Source organism: Bactrocera latifrons, unplaced genomic scaffold, assembly GCF_001853355.1.
Source record: "Bactrocera latifrons isolate USDA-ARS-PBARC rearing strain unplaced genomic scaffold, ASM185335v1 scaffold_32, whole genome shotgun sequence".
NCBI classification, from domain to species: Eukaryota; Metazoa; Arthropoda; class Insecta; order Diptera; family Tephritidae; genus Bactrocera; species Bactrocera latifrons.
Genome location: NW_017536852.1, coordinates 1,110,644 through 1,123,761, shown reverse-complemented (window position 1 = coordinate 1,123,761; position 13,118 = coordinate 1,110,644). Strand labels below are relative to the sequence as shown.

At 31.9% G+C, this 13,118-nt stretch overlaps 1 protein-coding gene across 6 annotated transcripts in view; it reads left to right on the top strand.

Moving 5' to 3' along the window:
* LOC108971038 (Ca(2+)/calmodulin-responsive adenylate cyclase) overlaps positions 1 to 13,118 on the top strand; it is a 131,527-nt gene that overhangs the window by 57,896 nt on the left and 60,513 nt on the right. For all 6 annotated transcript variants that reach the window (XM_018936817.1, XM_018936816.1, XM_018936812.1 and 3 more), the window contains exon 3: positions 4,797 to 4,854. The gene's annotated coding sequence lies outside the window, so the exon portion shown is untranslated. The remainder of the gene's footprint in view (positions 1 to 4,796; positions 4,855 to 13,118) is intronic.

Below are 13,118 nucleotides of genomic sequence, written 5' to 3'. Positions count from 1 at the left end.
GACAAAAACAACTAAATCTTTACTGAAAATTATTCATATCCAATACAAAAACATGTTGTAAAAATTTATCCATTTTCTAAATTTTGTAAAAATGTGTTTATATATTTTTAATTAGGTGGCAACACTTCTCACAAATTTTTCGATTGCTATATGAAATACTGTTATATATTTAATTAGGTGGCAACACTTCTCACAAATTTTTCGATTGCTATATGAAACCCTATTATACATATATACATATTTATGTAATTTGTTCTTTTCTATTTTATTTTATATATATATATGTTTTTTTTTCGCAACCCTTACGACTTCCAACTTCCTGCCCAAAACTTATGCATTTTTGCAAATTTTAATAAAATGAATAACTAATCCTTGAGTTTTGAATAAAGACCCACCCTAATAAACGATAGTCCTCATAGTCTTGCACTTCGAAAGAGAAAACGTGCATCTCTTGATATTATTAATATAGCTCTTACCGATTGAATGTGTGAGAAAATTTGCACCCACCTTGCATTCCACCAACAGAGGTATACAAAATTGTTAATATTAAAATTGAAAGGAAAACTAAATATATTTATAGGACTTTGTAAGAATATATGAGTCTTATGAATACCCCACGAAGTCAACATTTACCCCAGTATTGATATTTCTGTTTATTTTGTCCAATTTTCGAAAGTGCCAAAATAAAATTTCCCTCAACACCTTGATGTTTTGAAATCCAGAACTATGTAAAATCAAAAACTCGATAAATGCTCGGACTAAGTTGAGGAAGTTTAGAGTATTTGTTAGTGTCCTAAATAGGACAAAAATATTAGAATAAAACAATAGCTTTATTACTAACCACATAGTCATGATTACTGTATTTTTATTTTGTTGGTTGGGTTAATCTGGCAGGCCAATAAGCCATGCATATACCAATTTTGTCCTTTACTCAAGTACAAAGAACTTTTAACTTTATTAAATTGTAGTTCTTTGACTTACCTGGTATTCAGACAGAAACTTGACTCAATTAGGCATTTAGACGCACTAATTTGCATATACACTTATACGGATATTTTAAAAAACAAAAAGCAAATTACTTAATCCTATATTATGCGTGTGTGTGTATACGTTTGCCATTCAGTAATGAAGACAAAACAACAAAATAGAGCACACACGTTGCCAGATCTCGCTGAAACGTGACTTATTTCGTATGACAGCAGGTCATCAACGTGCTAATAGATACCACTTGCCACCCACACACATAAACACATAAGTGATGCATTCATTCACCTGCACTTACGCATACACCTATATACACAGAAGCATATATATTTGCGTTAGGGTTGACCCACAAAAAGGGTATACATAGAGGCTCTCTTCGAAACAGAAAAAAATTTCACTCTTTTTTCTAAATAAGTTTATTGCCTTGCCTTGTTAAAATCCTCTCCAAATTTAGATTTTAAAACGAAAAAGTTTAGTTATCGAAAAATCACCTGCTTTCTATGCGTATGCCTCCAAATTCAGTGTTATACAGGCTTTGAAGAGAGCTTTCAAGACTCTGTCAACAGAGCTTGCTACAGTTTTAAAGCTGATTAACTCAATGTAGCTCCATAATAATTATGATTTGAACACTTTTATTGGGTTTTATAAACTTAGAATTGTTACAAAATTTAAAAATTTTTTTCTCAGAGATTGCAAAATCATTAATTTAAAAATTTTATAAATGAAAATTTTTTTAAAATTTAAGTTTTAAAAATTATGCATACCCTTAATATTTAAACAACTAAATTATTATCCAAAACATAAGATGTATGCATGTATTTTGAAAACACTATCAGCATAGTCGAAAGGCGTTTGAGGTGCAACTCTGTTAACAGCCAATGGCAGCTGTCGTTACCTCAACAGTCTGAGCTATAGCTAACGTCACTGTTGTGTCTGCTGTTTTGTTTTCTATTTACCGTTTTTTTCGTTTTTTTTTTTTACTGCGCTCCCTGCAATAAAATGGGAGCACTGTAGTCGCAGTAACATTATTTTGTGCGGCATTTTTATTAGAGCCCGTGGAGTAGGCGCGGCTGCATGCTACCTATCTGCCGCTCAGAGCATTGTTGCCTCTGTGAAGCTTTAGTATATTCTAAGTTAAGCCTGCAGCAAAAAAATGGAAAAATTCTGTATTAGTTTTTGATATATTTGTATAAATCCTTCCCAAGGTTGGCATTCTCAAGTTATACTGTTTTTCAAATAATTTATTAATTATTATATCTAAAAAGTTTATAAATATCCGAAAAATTTTATAAACATCTAAAAAAATTGTGTAAATATCCAACAACAAAAGTTAAAAATTATTTGTATACAACTTCTTCATTGTGACTACGAACTTCTGAACTTCAAAAATGAAGTGAAGGGGCAACTGAGGTGAGTAAACATAACGGAAATTTTCATGATCTTAGTTAATCTTGAAGCAAAAGTATCAACAAAATTAAGAAGGTTAAGAAACAAAAGAGTTTTCAGAAATATTCAATTGGCGTATTTTCGAAATTTGTATTTCCAAATATGATATCTTGACATTCATAACGTTCTTTTAAAGTAATTTCCTTTGCTAAATTCAAAACATTTAAAAATGGCTTCGAAATTATGCTTACAAAACGGTACCTTTAATTATTTCATATTATAATTGGGATGCAACCCTGCTCGGTTATCAAACTGACAGACTTTTGGACAAAAATTTTTCTCTTTTACTTCTTGCCGTTAATTTTCCTGTTGCTCCGAACTCAGGTATAATTTACAGCAAATTCACAATATTTTGCTTCTAGAAAAATGTTGCGAAGACATTTTATGAAATTGTAGCAAGAATCTAATATTTGTAGACTGACGTACATATACAACCCTGTCTATTAATTTATTTTTTATTATATCGATATATGTATAGTTATAGAAGCATTCTGTTTGTTATCTAGAGACAATCCAGGTCTTAAGGGGTTATATACAGTTAGAAGGCCTAAAAAAGCGAATTTTCCAGATATTTTTTTCGAAAAAACTTTTAAATTTATTGATCAAAAATTTTGTACTCATATTATGGTATCTTTTAACGGTATTTCTAGATTTAGTATTAGTAAAAATATTTATTTGGAAAGAACCTACAGTTGATCTCTTGAAGCTCCTATAAAAAAGATGTTTTGAGAAATATTAGAAGTAGTAAGACAAATAGAAAGAATATGCAAAATAAAATTTTTTTGACAAATTGGCGATTTCTCAAAAGAAAAAATCGGTTTTTAACCAACATTTCGGCCCTAAATTGTTTATACAAAAAGGCGCTTAACGATGAGTAAAAGTCTTCTTTTAATTACTAAGAAATAAATATATTAAGCTCATGTTAAAATTGAGACTGATCGGTTTAACTGTTTCCGAGTAGTGCTAGTCACCGACTTTGAAAACACCATTTTGAGCAGAACACGTTTAAAGTTTGGCCTTGCACTTCCAAGCACTTTGAAACGCCTTTTTAAGTTTGCGCGTAACTTTGAAAATATTCACCGGGGCGATAAGAAATTTTGTGTGTGTATTCTAAAATATACATATGTGCATTTAGAAAATAAAATAAAAAATTATAATTTTTTTGAAAATTCTAACTGTATAGGCCCGTAAAAGCCGTTCGATAGCATTTCTAAAGTTCTCTCTGCAGAAATAATAATATTTAATGTTCTGAATTTTATATATTACTTTTATCAAATCACAAAAAATAACTAACATGAATAATTTCCAGAGTGACTGTAATGATGTAAATTACACTTGCCTATAAGCAACAATTTCACGATGTCATTTGCATAACATGCTGCCACCAATGTACAGCTATAACAGCTAAATTCATGTTTGTGTAGAGCATATGCTTGCACGTGCGATTTTTCTATGCAAACGACACAATTTCCCACACACGCACACCCGAACATAGTCATAGATATGTCCTTTCTATGACTACCATATTCATTTATTGTAGCCGTTCTGCTCTTCCTGCTGCGCTTTGTGTGCTTTATCTACTCGCTGTACTCGCAAATGCCTAGTGTATGATGTATGCTATTGTGTGTATGTGGAAATTGCCAGCGCTTGTGTGGCTCGTGTGGGGCGCTTACGTCGCAGCGCAGGTGCAAATAGACTTGCGTGTGAAATGTTTTCATAGAATAGGCCCACAACAACAACATGTGCGCGCTGATTATACCGCAGAAATAGTTATCAACACACATACACACAGGTATACGCTAATACTATCACAACATAAATACATTGCCATTTCTTCCAGTTCATCAACCTCGGCACACGGTTATTTCTATTATTTATTTGTTGCATTTGTTGTTACAACACTTGTCGCCTTCTTTCCATTTCCTTGTTGCAATAGATGTACAAATGCTGGCACAATTGCTGTTAGATCTCGCTATAACTTTTGTTCTTTCCTTCTTTCTTTCAATGCAATGTGGCAACTCTGATGCGCATTCACTGAGCTTTAACTGGCTTTGTATTTGCCTCATTTTGGGTTTAATTGCAATTATTTTGTCATTACCATGCATTACAATGAATAAATGAAAAAAAATTTTTTTTTAATTTAAGTTCATATACTATATTTAATTACTCGAAGATTATATGAAATAATTATTGTTTTTTTTTAATTATTATTAAAAATAATAATATCGATAATTGCATAATAATTATATGTTTATGTTTTATGGTTGCAAAAACAAACATGAATACTATATTAAATTTGTTTCATGACATTAACTAACTTACGATACTGAGTAAATTAACTTACAATTTTATTCTTCTATTTTCAGATAATTTATCGTTAACTTGTTTGTTGCTGTTATTTATAACTGATCGTGCATGTGAAAGGTAAGTATCGCACGAATGCATATTACATAATACAAGCGTTAGATATGATAAATTTATCATTTAGCCGATAAAGCATTGTACAATTTTTATCGAGATTATCGATAGCTAATATAATCGAATAATTTTGTAAAATATCGATATTACCGATTGCTAATATTTGATTAATTATTGTAAGAGATTTAAAGATTACTCTCAGTCATCAAAACATTTTTTTCGCTAGTAAATATTCGACAAAGTACTGTCGATAACAATAAGGAGACTTTTTGTTTAACTAAACTGTTTAGCCTTCAAATCCAAAACACAAATCGTATAAATCCAAATCGCGAAGATATCTAAGCACACATAATATCTTATGATAAAATTTGACCCGGACTGATAAAAAACTTTTATTTTCACGTAATTCATTAAAAATCTTTATTATGCTTTAAAGCCAAAAAAAAAATGTCGCATGGATCTAAGAAGATATCCAAACATACATAATACCATATGAACTATTTTGACTCGGAGTGATAAAAAAAATCTCCTTTTTCACGTACTACTATAACAAATCTTTATTACCGCCTTCAAAATAGCTCCTAAACCAATACAAGTATGCCAACGCGTAATTCAATTACACATACCTCTGTCACAAGCCACGGCTGTGATGGCTAAGTTGACTAGGCTTCAGTATTTTCAGCGTGTTTTGGTTCTTTCGATTTCAGGTAATTTTTGTAGTGTCATTTTCCAGATTGTTGAACAGTTTCGACGTCACATACACACATAAAATCATGTCTCGTTACGACTAATGATAGCATGTTACGTTCCTGAGCTACGTTGTCAAGTTCTCTTTTGCGATCGCAACTCAACGTGGTTTTTAGTAAAGATTCCGCTCTTTTGCAATAAATCTAGCCTTAGCTCAAATGTCTCTCGATATCAATACGACGATTTTCAAGCACCGTTTTCAATGACTTCACGAGCTTAATTGAATGTGCCACTCCTATATATAAGTACATATGTTCGTGTCAAAATTCCATGATTATTAGTCGAATAGCTGATTACATAGACCACTATATATCTTTTAATAGCAATGAACAAATAGGTAGTTAAATGAATCCTTGGAAATTTTTGTACTTTGGTGAATTATTTGGTAATTTTAAAACGTGTTCGATTCGTCACTTCTCAGCTCGCTATATTTGAGCTATGCTAACTTTTGAAAATTATTAATAAAATCACAACAAAAAACGGGCTAAATGGATATGATATTGTTCATAATTTGATAGTTTTGGTATAAAGCGGTATAACTGTTTATTTTCTAACCTTTGATTATATCAGTTTCTGTACATATGATTTAAGTGCAGTTATTCGATTATTTTCTCTCCAAAACTTTGAAGAATGGGGAAAACAGCTTCCATTAAAGTAGTGTAGCTGCTTACCATATCTCTTGATTTGAACAGACTGTCAAAAATTGTACGATTTATGCAATTTATTATTTATTCCGTTACTTTCCAAAGCTTTGGAAAATTGTAGATAGTTTCCATTAAAGTGATCAAATCGCTTGTCATTCTAGTTATTAAACCAGTTATACATCTACCTTATTTATACCAGTTTTTTGTTCGATTCGCCACTCACAAAGCAAAGCACTTGCAAATCGAAAGCAATTATGAAATAATTAATAGTTTTACACACATACAAATATGTAAAGATTTAATATACACAAATAGTATCCTCGTTAATCAGCAACTAAAGTGAATCAGGGCTTACGGACAAGTTGGTAATAAATAATGTACCGATGCAAATACAAATATTTTTCCTATATTTCCTTTCTTGAATCTCCCTTAGTTTTGTTAACTTGATGATAAAGAATTGGTAATAACGAGAAATTGGCTGTATGTAGTTTGCCTACACTTAAGTTGTATTATTTCTGTATCCAAATGATTATTTCTCTTTCAAAGAAAATCTCAAAAATGTTTAGCAATCAGACAACTTTGTTCACTTTACGCTAATTCAATTTTCCATCAAACTGCTTTGGAAAAAACTTTCGGAATTTCAACAATGCCAACTTCATTCTCAGTTAATAATTTTATCAATGCATCGAAGCAAATCCTTTTCCATACAACTTTTTCCGCATACTTCAGCGATAGATAGCAAAGTTAGTTGCAACAAACACACTGGCAACGTTTGTCATGCGAGTACCAACTTTTGGTGATTATCTCCGCAGCAGAAAGCCCATGTTCACACTCACACATACAAGCATGTGAGTGCTTTGACTCTGAAGCATGCCAAAAGCGGCGCTTGACTTCAGCCAGATCTGTGGACGCATTGCTTATTGGAGCGGCAGAATGTTCTTACTCAGCGTTGAACGCAAAACACTTTTTAACGGCATTTTTCTAGGATTCTGTTTCTTTTTGTATTTAAAACTCCCTGGCTTTGAGCTGTTCCAACGCTGCATTGCTTTTAAATGTCATGCACAAAGTCTAGCATACAAAGCCACTTGCAGCCACCAAAGCAAGAGTGTGCATGTGCATATATATTCATATACAATATACAGTTATGTGCGAATGTGTATATTGCGTCTAAAGTAATGATATAACCGGCAGCATTCAAATCAAAGCGTGCACTGATAAAACAGTTAGACGAAAGTGGGTCAGGTGGATTCGAATCATTTGCCTTTATTCAAAGGAAGCTGATTGTCTATTTCAATATACGCACAGCTAAACACCGGCTAGTAACAGGACGTTATTAAGTGGAAGTTACTAGCTCGAAATTGACTTAACTTTGCAGCAGGCAGTTGAAAAAGTTGTACTTAGTTTTGATTTAAGGGTTACATGGGTTTCCTCGGGTAAAAAACAGCCTTTTTAACAATTTTTTATCATATAAAAAATGAAATATTTGATACGAATTTTTTTTTTTTTGTTACAAACATACACTACTAACAAAGAAATTCTGAAATTTTTGTAAAAAAATATTTTTAACTCGGCCATTGCGACGCCATTTCCGGGGACCCCTCTGAAAAAAGATGTGCCCCTGTTGACAGGATAACTCCTTACATGATTATCTAAAGTGAAAAACTACGTTTTTCAGTTAAACTCTTTTCTTAGAGCTTGTATGAAGAAAAAAAAATGAAATTTGGATTTTTGGCAGACATTTTTAGAAACAAAAAAAAATTAAAATTTCAGTTTCAGACATTTTGTTCAAATAGTTTTATTCGAAAAAAGAATCCTTCGTCTAAGTCTTTAAGAATTATATCTCAAAGATCTGTGTAAAATTTCATGAAGATCGGTTGAGTAGTTCGCGATAAATCTTGCAAACTGACTTCAAAAACACAGTTTCAAGTAAAACGCGTTTAAAGATGGCGCGGATCAACTTGAAAATTTATTACAATATCCTACAGTTATTGTAGATTTAATAAGGTATTAAAAAAATCGGTTTTCGGAAACCCATACAACCATGTAACCACTTAAAGACGATCAGTGCATTTTTAATCCGTGATATGTGGCAACCCTCTTTCTTAAATATTGCTGAAATTTGTCGGTATTTTCGTCTAGTTTAACATTTTTCCCTCGTGCATTTCACATTATTTTTGAAACCACTTCATTTAATCTATTTTCCTCTTATCACCATTATTTTAATATAACCAAATTCTTGCTGCAACATTAGACCAAATAATATCGCCTTGAAAATCAAGTAATATATCGAATTTTATTAACAACATTGAACTTGAAGGTCACAAGCAATGTCAATAGCTCATTTTATGGACAAATCTTGCATTTTTAGTATTATTTATTTTCCAAAATTTCGAATTCCTCGAATATTTCCCACAATTCGCATTCATCATACGCCGTGTCCAACAGCGCGCACATATGCAGCACTTCATTCATTATGCAAACACTGTCGTACCAGTGTTGGTGAGTTGCCACACAAACCATTGATTGACATTCGAATTTGTCATTTATTGCTTGTTCGCATAAGTTCAGTCGTAATTGTTGTTTTTATAGTTGGTATTCGGTAGTAATGTTCAGTGCCATGTGTGCCACTCAATTGCTATTTGCATTTGGCAAAAAGACAAGCTTACTCAGCGAATTTCCGACCGCCTCATCTGTACGTGACCGAAGTGCCTGCTAAAGACGCGATTAATAATATTTCGGTTATTGACGATCATATTTACAACGAAGGCAACAACAAATCGCTAATATTGAATACTTCGATGCAAATATCATATGTGCGGTTATTTGTTTACAAATGATATTTTGGTCACATATGCATGCTATTAATATATGTTTAAAAAACAAAAACAACAAAATTGGCATTCTCTCTGGTTTTAGTTATGAAACTTGGTATACATATGTGACTTAATAAAAATGCCAATGCAGTTTGAGGCCTAATATTTCTTCCGTTAAAAATATAAATTCGACCGTTCTCGAAATGTTGCGCCTTTCTTCTATTTGTGTTGGGGGTCTTGATGTTATATCACAAATGAATGATCAAATTTAAATCTGTTTGGCTTTGTGGACTGCCGAGCTGCAATAGTTATTAGAATAGGATTTTCAAAAACAACTCGCTTCAAATATCTTTTAAAAATGTAGTAATAATTGATATCATCAATAACAATGTCAACAAACCAACTATTTTAAAAAATATTTTGGAATTTGTTTATAATAAAATGTGCAATAAGTTTTTAATAGTGTATACATATCTATAGATGCTTAGGAAGGTTCTTTCGAATTCAGATTCAAATTAAATTTACAACTTTCGTCTGCAGAACTTTACGGCCATTGATGAGTAGAGCTTTCACAAGAGCTTTCGGTCAAATGTTTTTCAACGGCATTCATTTTATTAAATTTTGTGGTAGAGCTTTCAGTCAGAAGTTTTTCAAAAGATTTTAGGAAAATTATTTCAAAACAAGAAAAAACGTTAACTTCAGTTGCACCGAAGCTAAATACCCTTCAGGTGCATTTCTGTTAGTAGTTATGTGTTCAGATTGTATGGAAGCTATATGCTATAGTAATCCGATCTGAAATTTTTTTTCGGAAATTATATTGTCAAATTTAGTGAAGATACCACGTCAAATGTGAAATTTTTCCATACATGAACTTGATTCCGATTGTTCAGTTGGTATTGCAGCTATACGCTATAGTAATCCGATCTGAACAATTTCTTCGGAGATTATATTTTTGCCTTAAAATATAATCTATACCAAATTTCGTGAACATATCTTGTCAAATTTGAAAGTTTTCCATACAAGAACTTGATTCCGATCGTTCAGTTTGTATGGCAGCTATATGTTATAGTGGTACGATATCGGCAGTTTCGACAAATGAGCCGCTTCTTGAAGAGAAAATGACGTTTGCAAAATTTCAAAGCGATATCTTAAAAACTGAGGGACTGGTTCGTATATAACCAGACAGACGGACAGACCGACATGGCTAAATTGACTGTGCTCGACATACTGATCATTTATACATATACTTTATAGGGTCTCCGACTCTTCCTTGTGGGTGTTACAAACTTAGTGACAAACTTAATATACTCTGTTCAGGGTATAGTTAGTAGTGACTTTCTCACTTACCTTATCGGATATACTACGCAAAGAAAGATATTAAATAGAAATGAAATCAACTATTTGGTTATCGACTGAGTGCAGCTTTCACCACAGCTTTGACCAGCTTTCTGTTAGATATTTTCAACAAAATTTATTTGCATGAGTTGGTGGGGAAGGTTTCTTTCAAATAGTTTCTAAATTTTTTCATTGATTTAAGCTTTGACAAAAGTTTCCAGTCAGACGTATTCGAGTAAAGACGTATTAAAGTAAATTCTCTCATATTTAATCATTAGTTTATAAATTGCTTATTTAGAAATCGGACACAGTCTAAATCAAAGAAATATAAATGTTCAGCTATTGATTAAAGCTTTTATTCCAACGAAAGCAATGAATCATATAAGCAATATTTTGTTGTATTGCCTTCTGTAAATATTCTCAAAAAACTATCTTTGGAGACATATCAACTCTCAAATAGTTTTTCTCTTTCTAAAGCTTTACTTTTTTAATAGCGATAGTTTGCTTAAATGTCGAAATGTGTTAAGTAAAATCTAAATATTTCGAAGCATTTAATTAGCGCTATTATGCAAAAAGAAATTTATTGTACCTAGTAAATAAAATTTGCCAAAGAAATTCTAGCCTATTTCGATTTACAAATGACTGGTCATAACCGATATTAACTCACTGCTAATTATTTTTGATGTAATATATGTACATATGTATATCTCTCAGGCATTTATAGACTCATATTTTACAAAAATGTGCTAATAAATGTCTGACAAGTACTACTAACCAATTTTTATATAAGCCTTGTGCGACTGTAAATTAAAATTCTAAATTGTATCATAAATTTCTGGGAATAAGGTCGAAAGTTATATTTTAATTTATGCGTCTGAAGCCACTGGGACGATTGTGCAACTTTTCAATTATGCTTGCAACTGCAATACAGTAGCAACTTGCAGCTATATTTGACTAAACACATGTATATATATACATGTTGATATATGTATATATGTTAAATAACTCCATAAGAAATTGTTGAAAATAAATGTCAGCCACACAGGACGGCAGAAGTCCAAGTGCCACATTTACTTATATTTTATGCACACAGGAGTAATTAAAATGGCGAAGCACATATATTTTGTGGATGTATGTTATTCTAGTGAATTTATTTTTATATTAAAAAAGCTAAAATTTCTATTAAAGAAAAATATCAAAAACAAATATAATAAAATTTTGCAGTTTGATGCAATGAATGTAAGCCAACAGAAGTTATTTGCTTTGCAGAAAGCTTTTCAACTATATCATCATATCATATAATCACTAAATATGATTTTCTAATAGATGTCTTTGGGGTCAAGCACTGGTCGATTAAATCACTTTATATCGATCTTGGACATTTGTGTCAACATTAGCCCATCAAAATATTTTTAGAGATCTGTTTGCATCCCAAACTTATTCTCAACTGAAAATGTCACTTTTTGAGCTCAATTCTCAACATTTGCGGGAAATTTTGCTTTTCTTTTTTAATTCCAAGAAAAGTGTGTCTGAGGACCCGTCCACGCTTTACTGAGGCTGACACCTACATACATAATACTATTACTCCGCTACTACCATCTATATGACTTCTATTAGGTATTAAAAAAATATAAAATTTTTGTAAAGCAACTTGTGTTAGTTTACAAAAAAATTGATCATAAAGTATTACGTGTGTTCATTGCTTTTTGAGGGAATAAGGAAAAACACTTTTGGACCGTTTTTATACAATAAAGCCTTAAATTTACAAAAAAACAAAAACGACGTTAGCAAAGTTGTAGACTTAATTTATAATTAAATTGAGTACATTTGAACACCAAAAGACGTTGAGACCACTTACAACTTAATTGACTCAGCTAGTCGACTATTCCGAAAATAATAACACCAATTGAATTATTTTTTATAAATTTTGTATTAATTTACGACTTATATTATATCAATTTCAAACAAAGTTTGTCTCTCCCTGAATTTTTTATTCTTGCAAAACAATTGCTATAACTAAAAAGCAGAAGAATATGTGAAAATGACAGTAAACAAGAAAACACAAATAGCTACAATAAAATGTATGTATAAGTTCATTACCGTTAGCTGGCTGGTACCTACCGCGAAGCCTTCAAATAATTAAATTTGACATACGCGTTTCATTTCACCTAACTCCATAGGGGTATACACTAGATTGGATCACCAGTATAAAAAAGAGCGATCATACTGTCATCAATGACGCCAATTTCGAATCTTTGAATTTTCTTTCTGTAAGTTGGTAGTACTGTTAGTGACATCTATGCTAAAATTCACGTCAAAATGTTCATTAGTATTTGAGATACCCGTCGTTTTGTGATGCTCTGAAAGTGAATTCTTCGATTTTTGCTATGTCGGAATTTATTGAACAACGAAGTGCGATAATGCACCATCTCATACTGCATTGGTTATCCGTGATCATTTCGCTACATTTTCAACTAATATCGTGCCGCAACCACCACATTCGCCTGATTTACTTTCGTGTAACTTCTGGCTATTCAGAAAATTCACATGGCCACTCCGAATACAACGTTCTGACTCAATTGAGAATATAAAAGTTGAATCGAAGAAGGCTCTGAGGATTTTTCCAAGTGCTATGATGACTGGAAAATTCGGTATATCGGGTGTTGAATATCGATAACTCTCTGGAGAGCTGTGTAGTACAGCAGACTATATATTTTTTTCCAAATTCCCA